This window comes from Pelodiscus sinensis, chromosome 3, assembly GCF_052426305.1.
Source record: "Pelodiscus sinensis isolate ZL-2025 chromosome 3, ASM5242630v1, whole genome shotgun sequence".
Taxonomy (NCBI): Eukaryota; Metazoa; Chordata; order Testudines; family Trionychidae; genus Pelodiscus; species Pelodiscus sinensis.
In genome coordinates this window covers 131,276,785-131,296,051 of record NC_143054.1, presented here as the reverse complement: position 1 = coordinate 131,296,051, position 19,267 = coordinate 131,276,785, and positions in this window count along the sequence as shown.

Here is a 19,267-nt window from a genome sequence, read left to right as displayed (position 1 = left end):
TTGTCTGGGAAGGGGAAGTCACATCACTCCCCAGCTCAGCTGCAACTAGCATCTGGAGCCCAGCATGTTGTAGGATTTCCGTTCCCTCACCCTTCCTCCCACACACACCTTCCTATGGCCAGCTTTACTGGGGAAGACCAGATTTAATGCTCCTGATGCATTTTTTTACTACCATGCATTTGGTAGGTACCCATTTAATAGAGCATGATAGACTGGTGCATTCATTTTTTTTTTATCAAGGGGGGAGTTCTGAAACATACTGGAGGACCATGTCATTCAGATGGATTTCCTTGTGAAGTACAGGCATCCAGGATCTCCTGTGGTTATTTTCAGTCAACTGAAATATATGCTCAACTCTGTACATGATCCTTGCACCAAAGAGCATCACTTTAAATTTACATGTGATGTGACATTAGCAAGGCTAGCAGGATTGTGAGCTGTATGAATGTTTTCATAAATGTGTAAATAAGGTGTTCTTTAAAAATACATAACTGATTAATTCACTTTGAGGGCATAGAGGGGGAAGCTCTTAAGAATGGATCCAAAAGAAGAGAGGATTCCAAGTAAGAGTATATTCTGTGTATAGGATGATCTGGGAAAACTGCAAACACTTGGGCTGTGTCTAGACTGCATCCCTTTCCCATAAAAGGGATGAAAATTAGACACATCACAATTGCAAATGAAGCAGGGATTTAAATCCCCCCTGCTTCATTTGCATAAACATGGCTGCTGCTTTTTTCCAGCTCGGAGCTTTGCTGGAAAAAAGCGCCAGTCTAGACACGGATCTTTCGGAAAATAAAGCCTTTTCCGAAAGATCCTTTATTCCTTATTTTAAGAGGAATCAGGGATCTTTCAGAAAAGGCTTTATTTTCCGAAAGATCCGTGTCTAGACTGGCGCTTTTTTCCAGAAAAGCTCCGAGCCAGAAAAAAAGTGGCAGCCATGTTTATGCAAATGAAGCAGGGGGGATTTAAATCCCCACTTCATTTGCAATTGTGATGTGTCTAATTTGCATCCCTTTTACGGAAAAGGGATGCAGTCTAGACACAGCCTTGTAGAACTGGTAAATAGGATACCAAGGGATGGCATTATCAGCCAAATTTAAGTAAGGTTTGGACCAGTATAAGTGCATAACCAGGCACAAATATTGAATGCCTTGATTTCACTGAGCTGAGCCCTGTACAGCTCTATTAGCATGCTTTCTTTTGCTCAGTGTACTGTTAAGTCTTGGATACAAAAATGAAGAGTTAATGTGCTTTATTCCCAAGATTGCATGGCTGGTGGGTGAACATTATCTCCCTGTACACTTATAAACAGAGGAAGAGATGTTAAGAGAGAAAAGCTCGTCTTGCAACTCCAAGGACACTCTGACTATTTAAAAAAGATAGTACAAGAGAATTGGTTTTAACATTTTAAATTGTTGTATTAATGTTGCTATTGCTCTGAAGAGCCTAATGAGCTCTCAGGTTTTTTTTTTTAAACCTTCTTAAGCCAAACACACACAAAAATCAGCCCTGAAGACACTGGGTAAAGACCTTTTGCTTTGAGGTAGGTAGTGATGTAGCCGAGTGACACAATCTGAGTGTCATGCCTATCTGCATGTTTTTCTCCTTTCCCTTCATGTTTTCTCTGAAGACCCACAGGTGGTTAACCACGTATTACATTAATAAAAAAAGTTTCAGGGGACCTAGTATTAATGTCTTCAGAATAGCCATTAATGTAGTTGGGTATTAATTGTGGCTGAGATGTTTGGAGCTACATGTGTCAGATACACAAATATCATTGAAATTCTGTAGAAATTGGGTTCTTGACTCCAGAGTTCCTTAAAAATCAGGCTGTATGTACTACAGTAGTTAGTCCCTGATCAGATCCCCATTGTGCTAGATGTAGCATAAACAAGGCAACCTAAAAGGCAGGCAAAGGAAGTAGGAATGTGTATGAGAGAAATTAAGCTTACCCTAGCACTAATTCAGATATCTGTTATGATCCAAGAATTGCACTTAGGAGATCCAATGCCAGACCAGTACTTAACTGCAATACCAACCTTTTTGCTAAGGACCTGACAAAAAAAATTAATGGCGAGGATCCTGCAATCATTGTGACACAGTTTATGCTACCAAATGGCTTCAACATCAAGATCTTTGAAAAAAGATCACCCAATTTTGGGGCGGGGGGGGGGGGGGAGCTTTGGAAAAAAAAACCTCTCAAATAAGAATTAAGCATCCAACTCCTCTTTCAGTCTTTTGAAGATCTTGCCCTTCATGAATAAACATTGCTCGTCAACTTTCCCAATCACAAGCAAATAAAAGGATTCATCAATATTAGTTGCATAGCATAGGCTGTGACAACTAGTAGTGATTATGATCAGGTCAAAAAGGTTTCCCCCCCCTTGTACTCGTACTAAGGAATCTTCCCCTATGATTTCTCTACTAATGGAAAAACTTTTAGGAGAAAAGCTAACTACAGCAATTTCTTCCCCACCATTTTGTCCTAATGATTAGGCTGCTTGTCAAGAAGACCTGGGCCTGATCAAAAACTCTGAAGCCGAGTGTCCCTGAATTTTGTGACTGGGGAAAGAACTATCAATCTGATTCCAGATCCAAGTTTATAGTGGGATTCTGTTCCTACAATAGAATCAAATTCAATAGATTCAGACCCCTGTGGAGGGGGCTGAAATCCAGATATGGAATTTAGCAGCTTGTGCCCATTTGCAGGTAGAGATCTTGAGTTATTCTACCAGAATTTATTAATGCTCATAGGCTATGTCTACACTGGCACGATCTTGCGCCAGAGCTATGCAAATGAGGTTAAGCGTGGAATATCGCCGAGCCTCATTTGCATATCTAATGAGCCACCATTTTTGCGGAAGCGGCTCTTGCGCAAGGAGCTGTCTACACTACCCCTTCTTGCACAAGGCCGTTATTCCTGAAAATAATCAGCGTAACAGCATTGCGCAAGAGGGTTTTTCTTGCGCAATAAGGGGCAGTGTAGACAGCTCCTTCTTGCGCAAGAGCTTCTTCTGCAAAAATGGTGGCTCATTAGATATGCAAATGAGACTCCACGATATTCCATGCTTAGCCTCATTTGCATAGCTCTGGCACAAGATCATGCCAGTGTAGACATAGCCATATTGTTTTAATTCAGATCAGGTCTGGGGTTCTACTGTGCTAGATACTGTAAGCTGATGCATATACCCAGTATTTTGAGAGGGAAAATTTATGCTTCAAGCTCAATGTAAAAAAAGCAAAGGAAGACGTTGGCATTAATTCCATTTGTGAAATATGTTCATTTGACATTTTTTTTTTACAGAAGAGTGACTCTCATTATGAACAAGTTAGTCAGGTCCAGATACGTACAGCAGTTGATATTGAAGGTATGAAAAATACCTGGGATCCCCCAAAAGCTAAGAATGAGTAATGCGCTCTGTTACCACCTGCCTTAAATGCAATGCCCCTCAGCCCTGTTACCAGTAGCCAACTTATAACCATAAAGGTGTCCTGCTGCTTTGAATCCCAATAGTCACAATATGTGGGTCACATTTTCTCCCTATAGTTGGGGATATATTTTGACAACTGAAATAGAAGGAAAGGATGCTGGACAGATTTTTATATCCTTTCCTCTGTCCTGGAAAAAGATAATTTAAAAGGCTCTTTTTAAAAAAAGTAGTTCGTAATATGGAAAAATTACAAGTTCAGTATTTGAAAAGCTATCTATCTATTCCATATAGCAAACCGTTGCTTCATCTGGCAAAGTTTGAAGTGGACATTTTATTAGCATCATTATTAGCATCATTAAAATTAGTCTTGTTTGAATATTTGTTGTACATTACAAGGCTACAGTAGTGTTATGTATCTTTGATTCATCACTGAAGTCAGATTAATTGACTTAGGGACAAAGATTGGACAAGTTGTGCTGGCCTTTTGCCCATCCTGCAAGCTGAAACTACACATTTCAGGTAGTTTTGTTGATTCTTGCCAAGGGAATTGCCCCCTACCAGGTTACAGCCCTAAGTTTCAAATTCCACCTTCCCTCTCATTAAAAGGCTCAGAAAGTCTGGCAAATGCTTTGCCTGAACCCAGTTGCCACTAAACTCAGATCCCCCATAAGAGGGTTCAAGAGCTGCTTATGAATTGTCACCAGGAAGTATTGTGGTACAATTCTAGAGAAACAGAAGAAGAGGAAGGCGATGAGGAGTTAACTGAAGTTCCTGGCAGGGAAGGGAGACCTCCAAGGCTGTACTATAAGAATTCAAGAAGAAAGATAGGGGAAGACTTGAAAAATGCAGATTAAAAAAATATATATGCATCAGTGATCATTCCAATTGAATGGGGTAAGAAATCAGTAGTCATTTAAGAAATCAAAGCAAATGGTTCACAAAAATGGGGGCTACTGGAATTTTTCCAGTCAAAGAGAGAAGATTTACACCTAGCATTGAGTTCTTAATTACTGTAGTTAACCATCAAGGACATTTAAATTAGAAAAATGAAGAGAGACAGGAAGAGCCATCTGCTCACTATAGCTTCCCTACACAGCAAGTGGAACACTCAAGGACTGAAGACCCAATATTTCACACATTCCTCAAGCATCTGATACTGTCATTAGTGCATCAGACCTCTATGATTCTCCCACATAGCACTAAAGGTGTTCAGAATATTTACAGCTCATCATTGATTTTCTAATTTATCAGGTGCTCTGCATTTAGTACATCTCCTCTACTTTTACTGTCACTATTTTCAATTGCAATACCTAGAATCCTCTCTCTTCAAGGAGATATACCTCATTAAAAGAGGAAAAAAGTTTAAACTCTTTCCATATACATCTTTGAACAAAGAAAGTTTTACCTGGTGTGACTGAGTATGTTTGCTCTCAAGTGGATGGATAAAGAGTACAGTTTAATCACCAGTAAACTAGGCTCTTTAATTACAGCAGTAGCAAGTGCAAGAGGTCTGGGTCTCCTGAGCATACTACATCTCCACTCAGTTCACTTTTCACATTAGGACAGAAGAGGGTCTATCATGCAGGAAGCTATTAATACCTTGATTTTTAGTTACAGGGCTTTTACCAAAAAGTTACTATAGAATGAGTTGGAGCTGAACCAAAGCCAAGGGCCTCAACAGCTTAAAGTTCTAGCAAACCTTGGATTTTGATCTACCTTTTGCAGTTGGCCCCTATTTTATATAGGAAATATAGCAGCAACTGTATAGACACCTTTACTTTCATTTGTTCCCCACTGTCCTTTGGCCACTTATAGCCATAGGAGTATCCTAGTGCTTTAGGGAAACTACCTTACAGAATCCTACCCTGTGAAGTATAGTCTCTTACAGATCCTATAGAGATGTGCATCTATATATAAATATGAAAAGTCAAGTCATCAGCCCATCCAGACTCAGCTGGAAACCATCTCATATGAGGCATACTTCTACAGTTTCAGACTAACCTGTGCCTCAGTACACCTGATTCCACAATTCCAGGAGTAGAAGCAATAGCAATCACTGTTTCATCCCTTCTTTTTACTCAGCATTTGAGCAAGCTCTAGCTAACTACTAGAAAAGCCACTAATCTCAAGCATCACCTCTGAGAGCAAATTCCACCTACTTCCTTTGCTCTGTTTTTCCTCTCCTCCAACTAGCTACATCCTACTCATTAGGGAAACAAGCCCTGATCTCCCTCAGATGGACATTATTTGTGATGCGATCTGGCCCACCCTCCAGCTGTGAGAAGGCAGGCTAATTAGCCTCTCAGTCCCATATAAATCTTTTCCCAGGGTAGCTAATGCAAAGATCTCATCACAGGGCTTTAAAAATACTTTGTAGCCTAGTTACAGTGTAATAAGGAGAGTTAGGAAAGTAAGTGAGGAAAAAATATTATGTAAGAACTGTGAATTAGAAAATATTTAAAAACTGTTAGCAAGAATAACTTATTTCTGTTTCCTATCTTTTACTTTAGAAGATAGGACTATCCTGGCTGTTGTTCTGTCAGTTGACTGGGCTGAGTAATGATACAGCTGTTCTACTGCAAAGGAAGAGTTGACTAAGAGCTTGTTGATAGTGTGCACCAGCTGGAATATGAATTCTAGTACACATCAGCATGTTCTGCAATAATTTGCTCTACAAGGACCCTGCTGGCATACACTGAGAGTTCCCTAGGGTATGGCAACATAGTCCTTTTTGGAAAGGAACTATATTGAATCACAGGAGGAACTGTTAGTATGTGCCAGCAGGATCCCTGTGGTCCTGTTGGTGCATGACATATGGGTGCACATTAGAATTTATGCTCCAGTAGATGTGCAGTACTGCATGATTTAGGCAAACTCCCGGTAAAAATGGAAGCACTGCAGTCTTATTGAACGTGCACCCAGACAGAATGAAACAACAGCACTCCCAAGTATATGAACTTCTGTTCCTCATAATGGGGCCATTTCAAAAACTAATTTAGGAAGATTAAACAACATGCAAATTATGAAGAGGAGAGAGATTTAGTGTCACATGTAGGGACCTGAAAATCAGGATGTTTACATTCTATTCCTGGCTCTGCTGCTGTCTTGCTTTAAGAAATACCTTAAACTTGTATCCGTATCCCCATCTGTGAAACGTGTATATTATTTCTCCATAGATGGTTTCTGGTCTTAGCTTCCTAAAGAGGAGTGGTACTGAAAATAAACTTTCCCACCCACTCTGCAGAGATACTTTGATCATTAACAAGCAACTCCAAGTTTAAATTGCAACACCTATTTATTTGGGAAAATTGAGTTTGTGGGTTTTAGTTTTCATTCCATACAGAATTTAACAGTAAAGACCATAAAATTCATGAGTAACAAGAGTTCCAATGAATGTACAACTTTTTTTTTAAAGTTAATTCTTTTCAAAGTCTCTTTTTTGCAAGACAACCATGGAATGTCTTTTTGTGTGTGAAATATGGTTCTCTCAATAATTTTGTCTTCGGGTACTTTTTGATTTAATACTTTGAAAACAACTTGACCATTATCCATTGTTTCACATGATGATAAAGTCATACTGCATCCCTGAAACATGACAATACTTCTGCCTCTAGGATGTTTTGCTGAGAGCCTTTTTGAGTGTCTTATGGAGCTATGCTTTTCGCTGCTTCAGCCATTATTCTGACCCCAGGATTAAATTCAGTGACATTAGAGATGTACTTCAATGTTCACATCAATGTCCTCTGCAGTTGTTCACCTACCTAAGCTGTCACCCACTAAATCTTGAAGAAATTTAACCCTTTGCAATCACTACTCTCCACTTAATTAGCAATCTCTCACTGCAGCCACTTCCCCTAGTTATGGGAACAATTACTGGTCGTAAAGAAAGGGATCAGATGACTAAACATGACTTTCTCTAACTTCCATATTGTAATGAGGTTGCTGCCACCCAACCATCCCCACATGTCCAGAAGGGTCTGCACAGTGTCCTACCCCTTTTTACCCCTTCTGGGCTCCTGAAATCAAACTCCATGCAGTCTTGCTCATCTATTCAGAGCCCTTCTTGGAGTCAACATTTTTATTAGCACAAAGTTCCAAACTTAAACACAGAAAAACAAACCCGGTCATATTTGGAAACAGTCCCTCTTCCCCCAGATTATCCTGTTAAACAGTTGAAGAAGAGACAAGACCTGGTCTGCCTTCTCCCAAAGGAAAAACAAACACTGCAGCAAGATCTATTTTCCAACTCCCTGCTTACAGGGACTACTTCTGGAGACCCTTTCTCCCAGCAGCTTCCCTCTGTAGTTCCCCTTCAAACTCTGCTATCACAGAAACTCTTTTATAGTCCAGGCACAGCTTCATCCCCTTTAATAGGCTCAACAGCACACCTGCCTCAGCACAAGGGAAAGGGATCTATTTTAATCACATGGGGTCAGCCACCCTGTGACATATGTACACACGCACACTATAATGGAACACTAAATTGTATTCTGTTGTTCAGCCCGTAGGGGAAAGTAGTGAAATTTAAATGCACCTCTGCCATACCTGGCAGACCATTTAAAGATATTATGATAGACACATTTTGTGTGAATAAGCTAGCCCTGTAATTAGTCCATGCATGACGTGGTGGCAATGGAGTTAAGAACAGAAATAGAAGGAAAACAGCAACAGATGTTGCAGGAGCTCATCAATATACCACTATTCATTGCACGAAGCTTAGTCTACACTGCAGGGTTTTTGTGCAAGAAGCCTTTTTGCGGAACAGATCTTGCGCAAGAAGTTTTTGCGGAAAAGTGCGTCCAGACCTCAAAGCGCATGGCAAAAGTGACGCGCTTTTGCGCAAAAGAGAATACACATTGCATGGACACTTGCAAAAGAAAGCTCTGATGCCCATTTACAGAATGGCCATCAGAGTACCTGTGCTTTTGCCGATAGGGGTTTCTTGTGCAAAAACCCCTCCAGAGTGTCCACACCTGCCTTTTTGCACAAGAGCTGTAGCACAAAAAGGAGTTAGTTCTTGTGGGGAGAGGAATAACTATCAGCAAAAGCCCTCTGTTCTGCTGATTTACTTGTGCAAATACACGCTTGAGGTGTGGACATTCCACCAGATTTTGCGCAAAATCTGCTGTTTCGGAGCAAAGACCTTGTAGTGTAGACATAGCCTTAGAGAACTTTAGCATCACATTCATCTACCTGTGAGCTAAAAGATTATGTAAAGGCATACGTGTGGACACATTTAGACCACTATTAGAAAAGGGAAAACTCCAGCTACAAAAAGCAATTTTGACACATATAATTAAGTTACAGCTGGTCCCCGAGTTGCTAACGATTGACTTACGACCGTTTACATTTACGACCGAAGCTGTCATAAATGGTGGACCCCGAGTTATGAACACGGTCTGTGCTTATGAACAGCGCAGTCGCGTGTAACTCTATGGTGTCTGACTTACGAACAAACTGAGTTATGGACCAATTGCTTGGTTCGTAACCGGTTTGTAAGTCGGGGAGAGGCTGTACATTAGGGGCGGTATCTAAGGGAGGGATCTCAACTATCTAAAGGACACAAAGAAAGTGACAAGATAGTACTTAGAATTAAGAAAGTCAAAAGGACTCATGGTTAAAGATAATTTCATTGTAATTCAAAACTAGAAGAGGAGGAATCCTAAATCTCATCCATGAAGGGCATCAAAGATTAACTACTTGCCATGAATGGGCCAGGCCATCAGTGTGGTGGCTGGGCATAAATAAGGATATAAAGAATAAAATATGTGTATGAGAACACTGTGGAACTAACAAACCAATAAAACACAAAGAAACTTTAATAATGACACCTATGAGGCTGGCTACACTCTGTGTGTGGGGTGGGGGGAGGGGGTGGTTTCGGAAAAAGATAAGCAAATTTTTCCGCTTGTTTTTTCAGAAGAGGCTTTTCCGACATTTGGCCCATCTACATGGGGCCCATCTACCTTCTCTTTCAGAAGACCCCTTATCCCTTATAAAATGAGGAATACAGGGATGCCAAAAGAACATGCCCGATTTTTCAGAAACTGTTCCAAAAAAGTGGATGCATTCCCTGGAGATAGAGTTTTTCTGGGATACCTCCAGTATCCCAGAAAAATTCTGCAGTCTAGACATAGCCTGACAGACAGAACTTGGAAGAGATAAGATGTAAATTTATTCATATTCAAAGGACATCATTGCCTGATCATCATGGATTATTTTAACAGATATGGAGAAACAATATACTTGAAAGACATAACATGTCAGTGTTATTGAGAAACTGAAGTATACTTGCCCTCATTCTAGTACTCCAATAATGAATGACAGACCACAATTCAATGCAGCAAAATTTTGTCAGCCCACATTAACCACAAGTGAACTGGAGAGGCTGAGAGAGCTGTACTGACAGCCAATAAAATCTTGCAGTGGAAAGATCCCTTCTTTGCTCTTTTGTTTTACAGACTGGCACCAATAGCAGCTATTGGATATAGTCCAGCACAGTTCCTGATGAGAAGACAAGTCAGAACTACTGTTCCAAATTAGATTCTCTTCCAGTCTCCAAAGACATGAAGAGAATTTCCAGGTCAGATAAACAGGCTAGAAGAACTTATAAGCAGTTTTACAACAGATGTCACCCATAAAACTGATATGTCTAGAACCTGGTGACTATGTTCATGTCAAATTGAATGGAGAAAAGGGGGCAGAAATCTCCAATTGTTATAAACATGAAGAATTCAGCACCTAGATTATATCTTATTGAGAATAATAGTAGAGAGTTCAGTAGAAACTGTCGACACTTAGGCCGTGTCCAGACTCAGGGGTTTTTTCGGGAAAAGTAGCCTTTTCCGAAAAAACTTCCCCTGCATCCAGACTCAAGCCGCGTTCCTTCAAAATTATTTTGAAAGAACGCGGCTTTTCTTTCGATGGCGGTAAACCTCAATTTACGAGGAAGAACGCCTTCTTTCGAAAGTTCCTCTTTCGAAAGAAGGCGTTCTTCAATGTAAAGAGGCCGTCTTCGAAAGAGAGCATCCAGACTCGCTGGGTGCTCTCTTTCGAAAAAGCGGATTTCTCTTTCGAAAGATCCGCCTGCAGTCTAGACGCGATCTTTCGAAAGAGGCTCTTTCGAAAGATGCTTTCGAAAGAGCCTCTTTCGAAAGAAGCCTGCAGTCTAGACATAGCCCTTGAGTACATCTAACTACATCCCTCTTTTGAAAAAGGGTTGTAAATTAGGCAGATTGAAAGTGCAAATGAAGCGGGGATTTAAATATCCCATGCTTCATTTGCATAATTGTGTCACAGCGTTCTTTCGAAAAAGGGTATTTCAAAAGTAAAACCGCTGTCTACACTCCGTTCTTTTGGAAAAAGAAAAACCCAAACCTTTTTTTAAATATCCTGTACTCTTTTTCGAAAGAGTGATGGTTTTTTTTTTAAAAAAAAACAAAAACAAAAAAAACAGTCTAGACAGTGGTTTCACTTTTGAAATACCCTTTTTTGAAAGAACGCTGTGACACGATTATGCAAATGAAGCACGGGATATTTAAATCCCCGCTTCATTTGCACTTTCGATCTGCCTAATTTACATCCCTCTTTTGAAAGAGGGATGTAGTTTAGTCATACCCTTATAGTTTGTTTGTCAGCCCTGGTCTACTCTATGGAGTTATTTCAAAATAACCCCCTTTAGTGAGAAATAATAAGCAGAGCGTGCACACTACCAAGCCTGTTGTTTTGAAATAAGGGTCTAGTTATTTTGAAATCTATACTGCTTTCTTCGGGGAATAAGCTTATTTCGAAATAGTTACTTTAGGAACTATTATTTTCAAAATAATTTCCTAGTGTAGACATGCCCTCAAAGTTAATCAACAGAGTAAACTCAGCAGAACAAAAAACAATGACTCAGGAATTCTATAGTCAGTTATTGGAGCTAAGAGATACCCAGATAATCAAGTTTTGTTCAGGTCATGTAATTAGACAACCAGTGATTTAAAGACACTTAACAGACTCATTCATATCGATCTTAAAAAATAGCATAATAGTGAATATTTTGTAAATGGTGGGAATGCAGAATATAGAAGGGGAGAGGTAATCAAATATTAAACTGTACTATGCTATTCATCCACTACGAGGAACTGTATGTAAAATACCTTATTTATGTCAGCCATACCTGGCAGACCATTAAAGGATCTTATAATGGTCACACCTAATGTGAATAAACTCTATAGCCAGTCCATATCTGGTGTAGAAGTACATGACACACACTTAACATTAGAGTGCATTCTTCAACAATTTATATTTATTTTGTATATATTTTTAATGTTATTTATCTTATTTTTTATAATATACCAACAAGAATACCAATTACTGAAAATTAGAAAAGCAACTACCAGTTGAATAAATTAGAAAACCAGTTACCATTTAGAATACCAGTTACAATACCAAAGGAATTACTAATTGCAATACCAATCACAGATTAGTGTATATTTTATAGTATATTATTTTAAAATTATTATTAAAACATAATATCATATAAAATTTAAAAATATGTAACATTTAAGAAGGTCAAAATTGAAATGCTTCGATTTTTATCAGAACAAAATATTTCAACTGAGTTGAAATAATATTTTGAGGGGAATATTGACGTTTGGAACAAAATGTTCAAATTTTCCATGTGATGAAATGAAATGAAAATTCATAGTTTTGACCACCTTTACTTATTCTTTGTTGTTGTTGTTGTTGTTGTTACCTCAATTGACCTGGCATAGGAACATTCACAAAGTGTGAACTTTATTTTTGTGTACGAGTACATTTAATTTCAGCCCACTTCTAACTTTATTTATGAAGATTAAGTAAACTATGCTTAAACTGATGAAGAGTTGGATTAGCCCATACAGTTATAGCCCATATAGTTATGGAGACTTTCAGCATGAGAGAGAGTGAATTTTCATAAAGGTTGCACTTGAAATTTGTTCCAGCAAGAGGGAGGAATGACCGCTACTTTAATTACACAGTTCTACACTTTGAGTATGCTCTTTCAAACAGTAATGCATCACCTTATAGCAATTCAGTCTAGACGGCTTTTCCTCAGTTTGCTTATAACTTGTAAAAAATCACGTGGGACACTGTCAAAATCCTTATTAAAATGAGGATGAATCACGACTACAGTTCTTATCCTCCTGATCCTCTAGGCCAGTAACCCTGTTAAAAAAAAAAAAGGAAGTAAAATAGATTGGTTTGACGTGATTCATTTTTTACTATCAAATTGTTGACTAATATTTATTACCTCAGTAATAATCATTCTCCTATCCAAATATCTAAGCAAACTGTTAAGGATGTGAATGTGGACCAGTTTAACCATGTTTAAAACTGGTTCAACAACAGTTTCATTCCTCTCCCCCACACTTGCAAAGGGGGCAGAGGCGGAGAATTTTTTTGGGAAGCCAAAGTGAGAAGCCACCGACTGAGAAGGAGAAAGACACTCCCCACATTCCCCTTGCACACCAGAGCCTAAGAGTGTCTAGGCTAGTAGATTTTGTGCACTCCAGCCCTTTCGGTGGGTGGCAGTGGGGCTGGAGCACTAGCCCCGGCTCCCTAATGCTGAGCCATGGGGACCAGATTTAGGCAAGCCGGGGACCACATCTGGCCTTCAGGCCTGAGGTTCCCAACCCCTGTCTTAAATGCATCAAGACTCACCTGTCAACGTTTAGTACAACATGGATGGTGTGAAAGTAGAAAGAATTATATTGTAAGAAAAAGATGAATTATATTGTAATATTTTAATAGGTTGAAGGAATACTGTTTGTCTCTGAACAGAAAAAGAGATGATTATGTTTGTAGGTATGCAAATCAGAATGAAGCCAGGTGTGCCTGAGATAACCGGAAAAGGAACATTAGGTGTTAGGCAGAAAGCAATTGAGATAACCAGAGAGATATGGACAGGAGATTGCTGTGTGCTTGATGTGGAAATGAAGATACTTGACTAGTCTCATACTAATCATGTGAAGTTTTGCCACCTTTTAATCTTGTTAAGTTGGCTTTCTTTTGACTGTATAAATCAAAGGGGTTTTAGCCTTGTATGGTACTCACATTTTCTGGGTGTATTAGCAGAGCGGCTTTGCTAATAAACAGAGCGGTCTGACAAATCTGTGAGTCCTGTGTGTCTGACTTTGACAATGGGGTCCCTCTAAATTGGATACTTTTCTGTTATTTTCTAGTCAATATCTAAACTTTATCTACCACTTTGGATACCAGGATTTAAAACAGGAATTGAGAAGAAGACATATTTGATATATCTGCGTCACATAACTAATATCATGTTCTATGATGTTTATCTAGCATTTATGGTGTCCTCATTTTATTACTCCAATTTTTGCTACTTCTGTTTCCCTTTAAGAATAACTGAATCATTTCATTCATCAAATACTGTACTGTCCCATTTTGTTATGGATGAATTTAAGTATAACCACACTAATCATCTCTGAGATGTATAAAGCACAGCCTGTTGATAATGTTAATTGGAGCAATTAAAGTTTAATGGACACATTCAACAGCTGGCAGTGTTTAGTTTAGCTGCTGTATTTAGGTGAGGTTTATAAGGAAGCTTGTTCCCAAATAATTTAGAAATCAAAGTTCATTTTTTCCACACATCAGAATGGTTTGTGTTTTTCTAAGAAGTTTGTAATTGAATTCTGGAAAGATTATGGAAGTTCATTTGAGCATAAAGGATTTCAGAGGTGTTCAACTCCAGTTTCTACTTTTCAGAGAGTGAATTCAAGGTCAGAGAACATGGGACACATGAAAGTCTAAAAATACAAAATTTTTATTGTATCTGACAGTAAGGTATCACATTTTAAATTTGAATGTGCAATTTGAATGATGGCTCTAAGAAAATTCCACATCTAATAATTCATTGACATGTTGCAATTTCCTAGTAATTCTGTATTGTTAATTTATTTTAATCAATGGTATTACTATGTGGGTGCATCTGTAAAGAGCAAAACCAATGATATTAAAGATATGACAGCGTCGAGGAGTCCTGTGGCACCTTATGGACTAACTGAAGTGTTGGAGCATAAGCTTTTGTGGGCAAAGACCCACTTCATCAGATGCATGTAGTGGAAATTTCCGAAGGCAGGTATAAATATGCAGGCCAGAATCAGGATGGAGATGACGAGGTAGATCCAATCAGGGAGGATGAGGCCCACTTCTAGTAGCTGATCTGGAGGTGTAAATTCCAAGAGAGGAGAAGCTGCTTTTGTAGTTATCAAGCCATTCACAGTCTTTGTTTAATCCAGAGCTGATTGTGTCAACCTTGAAGATGAACTGCAGCTCAGCAGTTTCTCTTTGAAATCTGGTCCTGAAGTTTTTTTGCTGAAGGATGGCTACCTTTAGATCTGCAATTGTGTGTCCAGGGAGATTGAAGTGTTCCCCTACAGGTTTTTGTATGTTGCCATTCCTAATATCTGATTTGTGTCCCTTGATTCTTTTACGTAGGGACTGTCCAGTTTGGCAGATGTATATAGCAGTGGGGCATTGTTGGCACATGATGGCATATATTACATTAGTAGATGTGCAGGAGAATGAACCAGTGACAGTTCATGATATGACAGGTGGCTCTATGGGTCTGATTAATTTCAAACTTTTAAATTCTTTTGGCACCTCACTACTAATAAAATACATACACATTATATATATCAGATTCAGCTAAATAAAATAACTTAGGATGTTCCCATTCATCAAGGCATTGAACAAAGAGATAAGTTTACTTAGGTTATGATGGATTGTTGGATGGAATATGTTCCAGTGGTGTAGGCCCTCCACTGAGAATGCAGTCACTGGTTTGGGAATCCTATAGCAATGAACTGGCCAAACTATACTACAAACTGTCACCAAGGATGACAAATCAAATCTTCCATACTTAAGACGACTGGAGCAAAAAGGAGCTCTCAGAACAGTGGGTCTCCAATTATTTATTATTTTATAGATCACAGCCAACCCTGTAATTACATCAAGAAGCAAAATATAGCTACTGCCAGGCACAAAGAACAAGTTTTCTGTCCTGACAGCAGTTCACTTTACGGGAAATGACCTTTTACATTCTATTAGCAACCCTAGTTTCCCTATGTTTTTCCGAGCATAGCATATTGCAGTATGCTAGTATTGGTAATTGTATACGATGCCGTTTATATTAAGAATCAAAATGGAATGCTTTTCACTTAGCCAATGAAACACCTGTATTCTCTACACCAGTGCTGTGACTACAATTGTGTGAAGCTGTTGCACCAAGTCTGATTTCATGTGCTGTTAGTGTCTAGAATCCAAAAAACTCCTAGAATACATTTGTCAAATACATACACTCTCTTTCCCAACACTCTTCACGTTTCTACTGTATCTTATTGATCCAGAAACTTACAAATTCACCTGTGCTGCAAGGTGAATCCCACAGAAAAAGATACATTTTCTTCCTGCTAAATATGCAGAATGTTAAAGTTGAGGTATTGTACTTTTCCTACTATACCCTTCGCTTCTGTTCCTTCGGCATATAGATTACATCCCTTTTGCATATCAAATGAATACCAAATTGTTCTAAAGTACAACAATTTACCATTTATATCCATTTTTGGAACAGTTTTCACCTGACATGCAATTTTCACCACTTTCCTGTTGAGCAGCGTTAAATTAGCTTTTGTTTTAAAATTATTTTTATGCTAATTGAATGATTTTTCTTCTTCCTAACTCTAACAGCTGAGTTTATTGGTGTTGCAGATCCAAAACATTTAGATTAATATAAAAACATAAATATAAAATTGTGCTCATAATAGTCAACGTGCTTGCAGCATAAAGCCATAACTAGTAAAAGAGTATTCCAGTTTTTCAGGTACTAAATTAGGTATTTTGGCAAATTCTGCTCACCCACCTTCATGAGGACATAGGATCCTAACTGAATGGTTATTCCATTGAGGGAGGAGGGGGCAGGATACAGAGGCTCAAAGTAATAAGCATATATGCCCGGCAGCTGTATTCAGTGCTGTGCCCCTGTATTCAAATGCATAGGAACCATCTGGAAGCAGGGAATGCTCAGAGATGTAGATGTGCCCCATAATGCAGAACCAGCCATTGTTGTGTTCAGAAAAGCTTCAGAGCTATCTGAGAGGGGGAGAGAGATTCCTTGCCCCAGCCTTCTGTGGTAATTGCCAACACGCAGTTGAATTACATAGGGGCTGCATGTGGGGACAGATTCTTTAGACCATAAAAGCTGAGTTGCCTTTAGGTGTTAGGCTCTTCAGTAACTACACACTTCCAAGTTTCTTCCTCTGAGGCAAATAACACTGACCATTGATGGGTACAGGACATTGGGACTAACAGGGTCCCTGGGATAGCCAGTATAACAACTGCTGGTTCTTCCTAGCCATGCTAGCTTCAGACAGCACAAAAAACATGAAAGACTTTTCTCCCAGAAGTCATTTCATAGCTCATTTCCTCCCTCCTACAAGATGCTAGGGCTGGAAACACCCAACGATAGGACCTTACTGAGTTATAACAAAATTGTACAGATTGGACAGCTTATTTCAATACATTTATAAGCTTGCTGACAACATCTCTAGCAATGATGTGTAAGGGGGGAAGCTGCATCTGAAATAAAATGACTTATTTGGAATGAAAAATGGTGACAATGCTGAAGCTGTTTCTGAGAAGTGGACAGCTTGAGGATCTACATAAAAGACACCAATTCATTTCACGTGGGGTAGATTAGCAACAATTTTCAGTCACCAAGCTAAGAGATGAAAGAGCCTGGTATAACCCATTAGCAATCTCCTAAACCTCCAGTTTCACAAGTGAAAAATATATCCACCATTGGCACCTTTGTTGGCAGGCAAGAAACCCAGAATGAAATGGGTCTCGAGAGTAAACTGATTTCTCTTCACATTATTCCATCAATAGGGTTCCATCTTTTCAATTAAGGATCAAAACACATTAGCAGGGTGTGGAGGTCAAGGAAGCTTGCACTGCTGTAGCCCATGTTGTGCCTCTTCTGCAGAAAGAAAGATACACTTTCCTGGACTGTCTATACCACACCCTTTCCAGGCAATAAAGCCATTAACAATAAAGTTTAAGTAGAGATACAGGGCTCATTAATGAGTAACAGATTCAGATTTATGAGTGTGTTCAGCACAAAACTTCAATTTCCTTCCAACTTCCTGCCTCACACAGTATATTGATAAGAGAGAACAATTTTTATATACATCTCTGAACATATAATACTAAATCACTGGTATGATTTTGTAGTGAACCAAACAGTGTCTCATCTCAGTCACATCTAAGTTCAGATTTCTTTTAACCAAGGGCAAAAATCAAAGATATCTGAACAATTACTACAACCTATTTTTCTTTTATTTTTTTACAGTCATTAAATATTCATTCCTGTAGGCATTTCACCTTGTTCCCCCTCTGTGCAATTGGGTGTATTTGTCTCCTTGCCAGTAGACGTTATTACAGAAACTATTGAGTCCAAAAGCTTTTTCTTTAATTCTTGGCTGCAAGTAACACTCAGCAAGAAGAACAGAAGCACAAGTCCTGTGACTGGAATTCTATGCAGCTAGTCTATGGCCTCATTTGTTAGCAATGGCCTCTCATTCAGTAGGGAAGCTATTTCGTCAATGTGAAAGATGAGGGCACTTCAATGTTCACAAGATGATCATATAGAATTATTATAATGCAGACAATCTATGTTAAAATTTTACAAAAAACCCATGTACCAGACTCCAAGCTTCACAAAGCCTTATGTTTAATTAAGGTTGCACTATATCTTTCCAAGGTGGAAATATTTTTTTATTATAAAGTAGATACAATAAACTTGCAATAGGAATACCTATGCCTAAGAAGCATTTATTATATACAGGCTAGATTATGTCCCTTGTAATATGAAAAGGCATAACAGGGAGTAAGATTTCCCCACCATCATACAGTGTATGTTAGCCATGCCCAAAGCACTGCTTTGGTTCCATCCTCACTACATGTCAGATGGTGACAATGTAGGAGATATACTACACCTTGTAAAGGGATGATGCAAGTTAATGCCCCTGAATATCACCAAAGAACTATATAGGAATAGGCTTGCCAGATGCTTTCACCAAAAACCCCGAACATGGCAAAAAAGCAAAAAAGCTCAAAGTTGGTTGAGCAAAAATACTCCAAAAAAACCCAAGAAGACAAAAGTTGTTGAGAAAAAAACCCAAAACAAAGCAAAAAAAAAAGGGCTCTGTTTCTTTAAGAATCCCCACACTCCTTGCTTCCCCATGCTAGATGCAGCAGGGGAAGATTATCCTTGACGGCCTTCCATCCAAGAGAAAAAGAAAATACTGGACATTTTACATGCTCAGTATTTTCTTTTTTTTTTTTTTTTTTTTTTTTTTACCAGACGGGCCAGAAAAAATGGACTGTTTGGGCAAAAGCCGGACACCTGACAACCCTATATAGGAATTGTGCCTCTTATTTTATGGCACTATATCACAAGAGCTAAAGCAATTAGAAGGCTGTGTGGTATTCAGTTGTTTTTCAACATTTGTTTTCCTGACAAAGGAAGTGTGGTAGGTGTTCATCTTCTACACTGCCAAGAGTAAAGCTACTGTTAACAGATTCTATACAGATAAGTCTCTACCTAGCCTAAATCTGCTGTTGTTATCTCCACCATGTTATTGAGGGAAGGAGCAGCTGTACTGTCTCAAGCCAGCAGCAATTTTTTGCACTTTAGCTGCAGCTCTGCATACCTTCGACCTTCTGAGGTAATTGTTCCCAGGCTTGCATACGAATGGCTTTGGTTCAAAGCTGATTTATCTGGC